Genomic DNA, 10,049 nt, shown 5'->3' on the forward strand with positions numbered 1-10,049 from the left:
CCAAACTACAATTTAATTAGAGGATTTTAAAACAGTCGATGCATCCATCTGCTGTGTGTGAAGACTTTCTTGTAATGATAAGCTCAGTAGCCAGAACTTCAGATCCTTTCAGCAGACACCTGTGTTAATTTGGAGAGCTCTTCAAGTGATGCTTTCTTTTGGGGCCAACTCTGTTTTGTTGTTCTCATCTTTCTGCTTTATGCACAGAACTAGCACTGTGCAGTCAGCAGGAGCTCGAGGCTTGTCGCAGTGTCAGTGAATTTTTCTCATCCTCTTTTGTCTCCTTTTCCTCCTCCTGTGTTCAAAGGGTGGCTTATGTTGAGAGAGCAGAGCATGGAGTGAAAACAAGCCCATATATACATTTGACAAATGTCAGGTCAAGATATATAATTCAGTTTACCACAGCAGAGTGACATTTCCTAGACAGCCCAAATGCAATATCCTTTTCTGTACCTTAAACACCATTCAGAAACATGGTTTCTGTTGGGAGAAAAGTACTGGGGGTTTATGTTGCTTCATTAGAATGACAAACAAAAGAAGTGGAAAGGACTGGGTGCCAAAGCTGTATACTCATGCAGTATTAGGTGCTATCTCAAGGTGAATATTCCCACTCAGAAAGAAATCGTGAAAATATAGACAGAGATAGTGAGTTTCTAAGTCTCTATGTATGCTTTTCAGCAGCACATTTTGGAGATGAATTCATTTGGTCTCAAGAAATTCCTCAGGTTGTTGGTGCTTGAGTTTAATGATGAGCCTTATACATCAAAGGTTGAATGGGAGCATAGGCCTTGCTGGAAAGGGCAACTGGGGGATATTGCAGGGCAAACAGCGGGATGATTTAAGATGAAGAAAATATAAGAAATAAACAAAGAGATATGAGAGAAAGACACAGGGCAGAACTGAAATCCTTTCTGTAAAGGACGGATAACAAAGGTTCCTAAAACATTTGGTATGCTTCTTTAAAATAGCCAGAGGGATACAGCTTTGGATGGTGGAGCTAATACGTCCTCCTCAAAATCTCTGGGGGGCCTGCTGGGGGACCAGAGACTTGGAAGTGGGCAATGGACAAATAAGGCCTGTCCATTTATCTGGAAAAATCTATGAAAGTGTTGAAGCTTAAGAAAGAGCCTCACATCCAGCTACTTTCTTCTCTCCCTTGCCTGCTCTGGGAAAATACTCCTCCTCCTGAGGAGGGCAAAAAGGAGTCTCTGTACACATGAGCAAAGGACTCAGAACAAAAGAAATAGGGGAGTTTTTCTAGTTTGAAAAGGTGTATCAGCTGTGCAGGAGCCAATTCTTGAGGAAGCCTTTGTTCTTCCTTTAACCCATTCATTGTGGGTTTCCTCCCCCACCAGAGATGAAGGAACTCGATCTCTGACCTCTGGAGAATAAGGCCCCAACAAAGTTTGATAAGGAATTAAGAAGACAGTAGTGTAAAAGGTATCGACTTGCTATTTTTATTTTCTGATGGCAAAGCTAGCCTGAAAAGCACTCTTTTTTTTTTTTTTTTTTTTTGCTGCTTTAGCGCTGTCAGTGGCACTGTTTGTGGTTTGTGGGCTTGCCGTTATTGTCGTGGGTTGGATGCATTTTGTGGTATGGGTTAATTTCTTTTTTATAAATCCAGGTCACTTCATATAACACATTAACTTCAAAGCAGCCTGTAGTGCCAGACTCAGTAAGAAGATGTGAAAAAATTAATGCCAGTTGTAGAAATCTATAGACTTAAAAGGCAACTAGGAAAGGACAAAGAGTCCTGCACAGTACTGCATCACTTTTATGTAAGTGTGCCAACTTGCCTGATTTATGTGTCTGTGTATACTTAGACTTATTTTCCTCCTATTATCCCAGAATTTGGTTCTGTTTTGTCATGGCTCTGAGACTATTTAAAGGCTGCGTGATATTCTGTCACCTTCCCGAGTTACGCTGGAACAAATGTCCAAATGCTCCATTTCCAGAGGACAAGGACTTGTGTGCTTGGCTGTGGATGTGAGGACATCTGGTTCTGCTACTGTCTGGACCATGAATTCCTCTGTTCCGGGACCAGGAAAAAAAAGGCTGGTATTTGTGTGAGTTTCTCAGGTTTCTTCACTCTTCACTTGTCCATTTTATCTCAACGTGATTGTTTGGGGTGTTTGGGATTCTGGTAGCCTAATAGGAGAAAGTGATGTTACAGGAGCGTGCAGGGTGGTTTTGCTGTGTCTGCGATGTGTCAAACTTATACACTGACTCTAAACATGGTCTGCACCAACATGTACTGTGTTTGGGCTTTGTCAGATCTAGTGTCACTCTGCTGCTCAGCACATTCCTACCAAGGCAACCATGGACAGAAGTATGGTGAGATGCCTTTTGTGGCACTTTCAAAGGAAGGATCACATTAGTATTTACTGAGTGGTAGCTTTTCAGAGAGGCATAGAAATCCTGCATGGTTTTTGGCTCGTTTGGTTATTTACTGGGAGAGATTAATCTGAAGTTCCTGGTTGACCACATTGAGAGCTAATATGATTATTGTCTAGCCATTTTAGAGGGAAGAAGGTCTGGCAATTTAAGGAGATTAAGAGGGGCCTATGGAAAAAGCACTTAGAGTTTTCTCCCCAAGGCAAGCAAGCACTGTTTCTCAGAAGTAGCCTGTGATACCTAATATAAAGAGCACCATCTACTGATGCAGAAGAAAATGAACAATTTGTATACATTTTTTTTCTTTTCCTTCCCCATAGTAAAGCTATTGTCGGTTTTCTGAATGCAGGTCTTAATCAGGATTTTGCTTGTCAGTAACAATATGGTTTATTTATTAACTACCCTTGCTAAAGGTGCTGATAGATAATATTGTGTGTTTTATCAATATATCAGTCTGATCTGTCCCTCAGTGATGCCAGCAAAGAAGGGGCATAGGTAACATCCATAATGTGCATTGATATGCCCACTGAATATAGCAGTTTATTTCAGTATCAGTTTAGAACAGGCTGTCACGCTTCCATGGACTGTCACGGGTCCTTTCCAATGCCAGCTCCACTCAGCCTCCTGGCTGAAAGCTGAGTGGTTTGTAATAACCTTACCCAACAGCTTTATGTGCTTCATGCTGGAAACACTCCGCAAACCTCAGGGACTTAATACTGACGTGGTTTGTTGTGTGTGGGAATGGATCACAAGGGTATTCTTGCTGTCAGCTTCCAGACAGACTACACTGTGTTCACCTTAGAAATTTAGCATCCTCTTAAAAAGAGGAAAGTGTTCTTAGGGTACTCTTCACCCCTCTGGCTGTAGGTCAGCCTGACCTGACACCCTCTGTTTTGGAGGAGTATCTGTATTTGGAGAAGTATTTTCATCATTGGGTCTCCATCTCTGATTCTCTATCATAAGTGCTTCTTGTTCAGTGCCAGAAAGGGCATGAAATTGAATCTTTCAGAATCCATAATTAGTGAATTAAAAGCATTTGCTTGAGTACTCTTTTTGGAGGGGATAAGGGTGAGCACATCACCTTTGATCTTTAAATAATTTATTAAAAAAAAAAATCACATTCAAAGATGTTAGATGCTTCCTTAATCTTTCTGATTTAGAAGCTTACCGTAAGTCAGTTCTGAGAGTAACAATGAGACCTTCACAACTACTTGGGCCTCATCCATTGTAACTTCTCTATCCTGTTACTGCCTAATGATATGTGAACGAGGAGCTTTGCCTTGCTTCCAATTTTACAGAAATACAAGTCTGCCTCTTTTGTTGTACACCAGCACCACTTAGTGCTGAGATGTGTCAGAGGTCACTAATGGAAAAATAAGTTTATACATCATGGTATTCAATTTCTAAGTGAAGCCCAAGGTTGGTTGGTTGTTCATTTGTTTTTTAAGTATTTGTGTTATACATTAGTTTGTGGGATCTCCCAACTATTTTTTTTTTCTTTTTTTTTTCTCCTGAACTTATACAGCTTGCAGCAGCAATTCCTACTGTAGCAGTACATCTGTCAAGTGCACAGTTTATGCACTGGAATCTGGGGTAAGACTCATTTCTTGGCCACCTCTTGCCAGCCATCAGCCAGTAACTTCCAAAGTCATGGATTCAACAAATGTCACAGTTAAAATTTAAGGATTCTGGGCGTTCTCCATCTCTAAGTTTCCATGAACTCTAACTGACATGCACAAACTGAATAAAGTCAGAAGATGATCAAGGAAAAGAAAATATTCGGGGGGGGAGGGGGGGAGAGAAGAAAAGAAGTTAACTTTTAGATAGTGAAATGCTAAATGCTTGTGTTTTTCCCCTCTGCCAATTAGCTGATTTAGTCATGGGGATTTTCCTCTTACAAACCCTGTTTTACAGAACAAGGCCAGTCTTTTGGGTTCGGTTTACTGCAGATGTTTTGCAACAGAGGAACTTGGAGAGAGAAACGGTTTTGTTTTCTTTTTTTTAATGCTTATATTTATTTCTGATTCCCTTAACTAGGGAAAAAATCAAATCTAGAATCATAATAATATCAAGCTCCTCCTTTCCTAGGAGGAAAGGGGGAAAAGACAGAAATAAAGATATTCTGAACCCTTCAGCTATTCTCAATATGTTCTTTTGGATGTCAGGGGAATGTAAGAAACAAATGAAACTACTCCTTGCTGGTTCTCAAAACCAAATATGAGCAGAAGGAAGCTTGCAAGATTTTTGTGCATCATAACCTTATACCGGGCAACATCTCTGTTGCTTTACATATTTACATATGACACTTTGAATACACGCTCAAGATGTTTCCTTCATTGTCACAGCTAGCATTTGGTGGTTGCTTCTTGTCCAAATACAGATCTGCTAATGCTTCATTGCAAACAGCTGTCCCCCAAAGCAAGACTGAAAGACTGCGCACAGACCACCTTAATGGAGTTCTGCTATATAATGCTAGGAAGTAGAAAGTGGTCCTTGTGACACACAAGGTTCTAGACATTTGGACAATGTCCAAAAATTTTGATTGCAAATGAGCACGAATGATCTTCGTTGTCCTCTCCAAAATCCTCCTTGCCCCAGTACCCGTGTACAGTAGAAAACAGCAGTGTAGAGGGGTGGCAGCTGCAGAAAGACGACAAAATCTTTGGGATTGGGCAGAGGGAAAACGAAGGCTCATCTCACTTGCATGCAGAGCAGTCACATGTCAATGAGGGACTAGGGCCTACATACCTTGAGCCTAGTAATAGCAATCTATCAAGCTGATGAAAACACTGACTCTTTTTACTGCAGGGTGAATGGAAGGATGTCCAAAAGATAGTTAAAAGCTTATTATGGAACAGCCTTTAGGGTTATATAATTCTCTCTTTAGACCTGTTTTTGGCTATCATCACATCCTTTGGTTTTTATCCAATACTGGGGAAGTGCAGAGATAGAACTGTGTAAAACATCCAAGTTTGTCAGTTATCTGACAGTGGCAAAGTCTGCCAGACAAAGACCTCTGTTCTTTTCTCTATGCTCCATCTAGGCTATTTTCTTATTTCATTGTAAGACTTCATTTCAATTTCCTCTCCACTTAGTAAGTGTATTGAAAGAAGACTTTGTTGCTTCTTTCTTTCATACTAAAAAATTTGATTATAGTAACTATTTTGTCCAGTAGAGGAAATCAAGTAGAGAATTAGTGAGAAATTCCATTGCTAGAAAAGCTCAACATTTTACAACAAAATATTTTTAGGATTAGAAACTTGTCTATACGTTGGAGTAGAAAAGTTTGTGATTATTATTTTTTTTTCAGTGAATAACGTGGCTATTGTGTCTTTGCACAGTGACTGGCAGAAAATCATTATATGGTTTAATTTAAACACTGTTTCATTATCCTAACAAATGTGGGTAGGTTTTTCTTTAAAAAAAAAAAAAAAAAAGTATGTTTGGGTTTTTCTGCTTTTTGTTTCAAGGTCGTCTCTCTTCCTTAGGTGTGAAGCTCAGACAGGTCTCACAGCAGAGATTATGCTTTAGGCACAGCAATGCAAAATAGTCTGCTTCATGCTTCATGACACTTTTTTTGGTAGAATTTTGGGGTTCGGTCTTGACCTGCAAGAGAAGATATAACAAACAAAGCCAAGCTAGTCAGAAATACAAAAGTGTAGCTGTGTATTTTTCTTCTGTTCTACACTAATCAGTCTACAAGTCTTAAAATGGTGTCTAAAAACATGACTTGTCTGTAAAAAAAAAAAAAAAAAATGCTTCTATTGTATTGTAAATCTGGTCCTGCCAAGCTATGGGCATAAGTAAGATAGTGAGACTTCATGTGTTGACTTGGTTTGAATGTTACTCGCTTATTTATTGGCAACTTTTATGGATATTTTCATTCATATCTATGGCCAAAAAAAATCAATCCAGATAAAATGAGCACTTTCTTTAAGAATTCCTGGTTGCAGCCATACGTGAAGTTTGTGGAGGACCTGACTCTCTATTTGTATTCCTGCTCTGTATACACAGGCATAAAGGAGGTGGTGATAGAAATGGCAGAGGCCCTGGCACAAGAAGCAGGGATGAAATGTCTGCATCTGAAGTTAGCTGCTGATCATTATCTGACTCAGGATAAATACTGTTCAGCACCAGGCTCTGGTGTAGGGTTGCCCGACTGACCTTGGCACTTCTTTCTCTTCATTCAGTGTTTACACAATGATGATACAAAAGGCAATAATGCACTTTTTTCTGTTTGAGTAACCTGCCTAGAAAGCTCACAATTAGAGTCTGTAACAACATTTACTGTAAGAGTTTTTCATCAAAAGGTCACTTCAAATAAAATCTAAACTTTTCATTAAAAATGGATTTGATGTTTTGTTTTTGGAAAAGCTTGATCAAATATTTATTGAAGATTCCCTTGTTGCAACAACATTTTGCAATATTTCTTCCCTCAACAGTTGTGGATAAATTGTACTCTGCAGAAACTCATTTTAAATGGTTGACTTTTTGTCCCCTTTGTGGTCTGTGCTTTTTGAAACCTTGAACTTCTTCAAAGGACAAAGTGTGTTGGAAGTACAACTAGTCAGGCTGGTATGTCTTTACGGTGCTTAGCACAACAGAAACCCTCATTTCAGTGGCGCCCTCTGGCTGCTACTGCAACAGTTGCTTAATCTGGTTTTAGCAAAAGGACGGGCGCAAAGGAAACAAATATTTTTCTGAGTTAATAAAAACAGGTATTTATTACTTGGAGTGGAACTGCAGGGGAAAATGAATAAGCTAAGAGGAACAAGGACTTAAGAGACAGGAGGCTATGAAATTAAGATGATACATAAATGTAAGGGAAGTAGGAAAGTATGTGGCAATGATCAGTAATTAGGGCAACGAAAGATATGTAGCCAAAGAGTCAATAGCACCAAAGTTACCTGGATGCAAGGGGACACTTCTATTTAAAAAAAAAAAAAAAAAAAAAAAAAAAAGGAGGACTCAAAGCTAAAGGGAAACAGATTCATATTGCTACTGATATGAGATGTGAAGAGATATGGAAAAAGTGAAGTGTGGTGAATTGAACAGAAAACGAAGGTGGAAGAAATAAAAATAAATATTCTGATGGTGCTTTCAGCAGGCTTAGCTCTCAAGGGGCTGGACCATCTCCTTTCCTTAACTTCCGCAAGTAGCTAGAGTGTGCTATAGAAATAGCTGGTTAGCCCCTGCTGAGATATTAATGGACTTTCTGAAGACTTCAGTGAATGAACTGGTGTCAGCTGCCTCCTCCTCCCTCATAAAATATGGTTAAAATGCTGCCTGTCTCTGCCTGTTCATATTTCCTAACAAGCCTGGGAGCACTCTGGTGGAAAGCACCTTTACTGGGGCACTGTGTAATGGGACTGGTGGTCAACTTCCCAAGACCAGCTCTGGGGCTCCCAGTGGCAAGAGCAGTGTCTCAGAAGTGAGGCAGAGATCTGTGAGGCTGGAGTTTGTGCAATGTGTTGAATACAGCTAGGCAATTTAGAGGATTTAGGTGATGGTTAAGAAGATAAATGCCAAAAGGATGAGGAAAGGTCATCGGCCTTTCAAGATATCCAGCCCTTGTTTGCAGCACTGCTGCACAGTGAATAATCTAGTCTCTTGATCCTGGTTGCCTGACCGGCTGATAAACCCATTTAAACCATCGTAATTCTAGCTCATATGATTCACCATACCCTCTTCAAATCTTAATTTGATCCTGAACACCTCTCCCCTATTTCATCCCTATTAGACATAAGTGAGGCTGAAGGCTATATTCAAGTTTCCTGCACAAATTAAAGGCTAGCTAACCATGTTGTGCAGACTGCTTGTAACACTACCTGAGCTGTCCTTTTGATGCTGAAAGCAGTTTGTGGCTGGAGATATAGTGTCTTGGAAAATTAATTTCCTTCTGAGAGTCTTGACAGCACGGTTCCTGTGTGGACAGGCCCCACATTAAGACCTCTTTAGCCACTATCTTGCACTTTAGTCTTTCTCGTCGTAATTCCTAAGAGTAATTTAGGCCAGCGAAGAAACTAAGCAGTCCGCCCTCTTCTGAGGGTCAGGAAGAAAACTGAGAGAGATCTGAGTAAAGCAAGGTCAGACTCATTATCAAGGAGCTCCATAAATTGTTGTTGAGTTGGCTGGTGTGTGCATAAACTAAGGGTTGAGGAGATACCAACAACATCCCTACTCTTACTCAAGTTTTAAAGCTTGGTGCAAAACTGTTTTTTTTCAAAGTTTTTGTTACCTTGGACTAGAAGTTTATTAATGTTTTTGGGGAAGCTTCCGTGGACTGACAAACAAAAACTTTTTCTCTTATTTGCTTAGAGTTTTTGGTTCACCTTGAGTTTTCTGAAGGTCTTCCTATCCTAAATAACAAATTTTTACAATGCAGTAAAATTTCCATTTGCAGCTAACTTTTCAGTAGGTTGCTCATGTTAGCAACAGTAAATTGTTTTACATGTTAACTTTAAATCCTTCCAAGGGGGACACAACTTCTGTTTCATTTTAGGAACAGAAATTAAACAGATCCACAAGAATTGTCAATTTTTTGATCAATTAGCTGTTATCATGCTAGATGGTGTGCAACATGTCTAGGCTGTCAAGATTCCAGTCAAGTGACCGAGAAATGACAATTGCTCTGTTACATCCAAAAGTAAACTTGTGTGGAAGACAATAGTTCAGAGCACAGCCCATGGTATGGAATACACGGAGTAGCTCCACTGAGTCCAGGTAAGTACACCAGTTCCTGACTACTTTTATGAATGTTGGCTAATGTGAAACTAATAGGAATTATAGGAGCTGGTAGTTATTTCTGATGCAAGTAAATAACAACACATTCTATTAAGAGAAGGGGAAAGGAAAAGCAGTGATTTGTGGTGCTCAGCGACTGTTACATATTAATAGGTTGTCCTGAGAGGAGCTGAGTTTGGTCCTTAACTGCTGAGTATTTCTCTTGCTTTTTAGCTCTCTCTAACAGCAGTAATAATTTCATAGAGGTACTATATATTGTTGGAAGTCAAATGGAAAAGAATGGGGCATCTAATCTAATCTAATCAAACGTGTTAAGGAATGGAGGCATACTGAAGGCAAAAATTCAGCTAGTACTTGACCTGGATGGTAGGTCAAAAAAATATATGCTGCTCTGAAAATTACTGCCAGGGTCAGCTGGCTGGTCAGTGCAGCGTGCAGGCCATGTTTGCATTTGCATTGTTTGAGGGGTTCAGCTTTGAATTTTGTTATTTTGATTGAAACAAACAATATATATTAAAAAAAATATTGATGGCTTGTTAAGATTATTTAGCATTAGAACAATTAAAAGGAAACACAACTTCTTTGTTGAAGCCAAAGAACAAAAAACAGCCTGAAATCTACATAATATTTTTAAGGAGGTCAACATTTGCAATTAAATAACTGCTCTCTTTATATCTGTAAGACCTGGACACCACCTTAATTCTAGGAAGCTGAAGTGTGTTGTTGACTATGAGTCTGGCTTGCGACTTGCTATACAAAATTAAACTCTAAGACTCTCAAGAAAAAAAAAAAAAGTCTTATACTACTTGTATGCAGTGTTAAATCATTAGGGGGGTTGTTTTGTTTTGTTTTTCAATACAAAGTGCAGTACATCTGTAACTTTCCTGTTAAGGAACAGGAAAAGTAGGAGA

Source organism: Cygnus atratus, chromosome 1, assembly GCF_013377495.2.
Source record: "Cygnus atratus isolate AKBS03 ecotype Queensland, Australia chromosome 1, CAtr_DNAZoo_HiC_assembly, whole genome shotgun sequence".
NCBI lineage: Eukaryota > Metazoa > Chordata > Aves > Anseriformes > Anatidae > Cygnus > Cygnus atratus.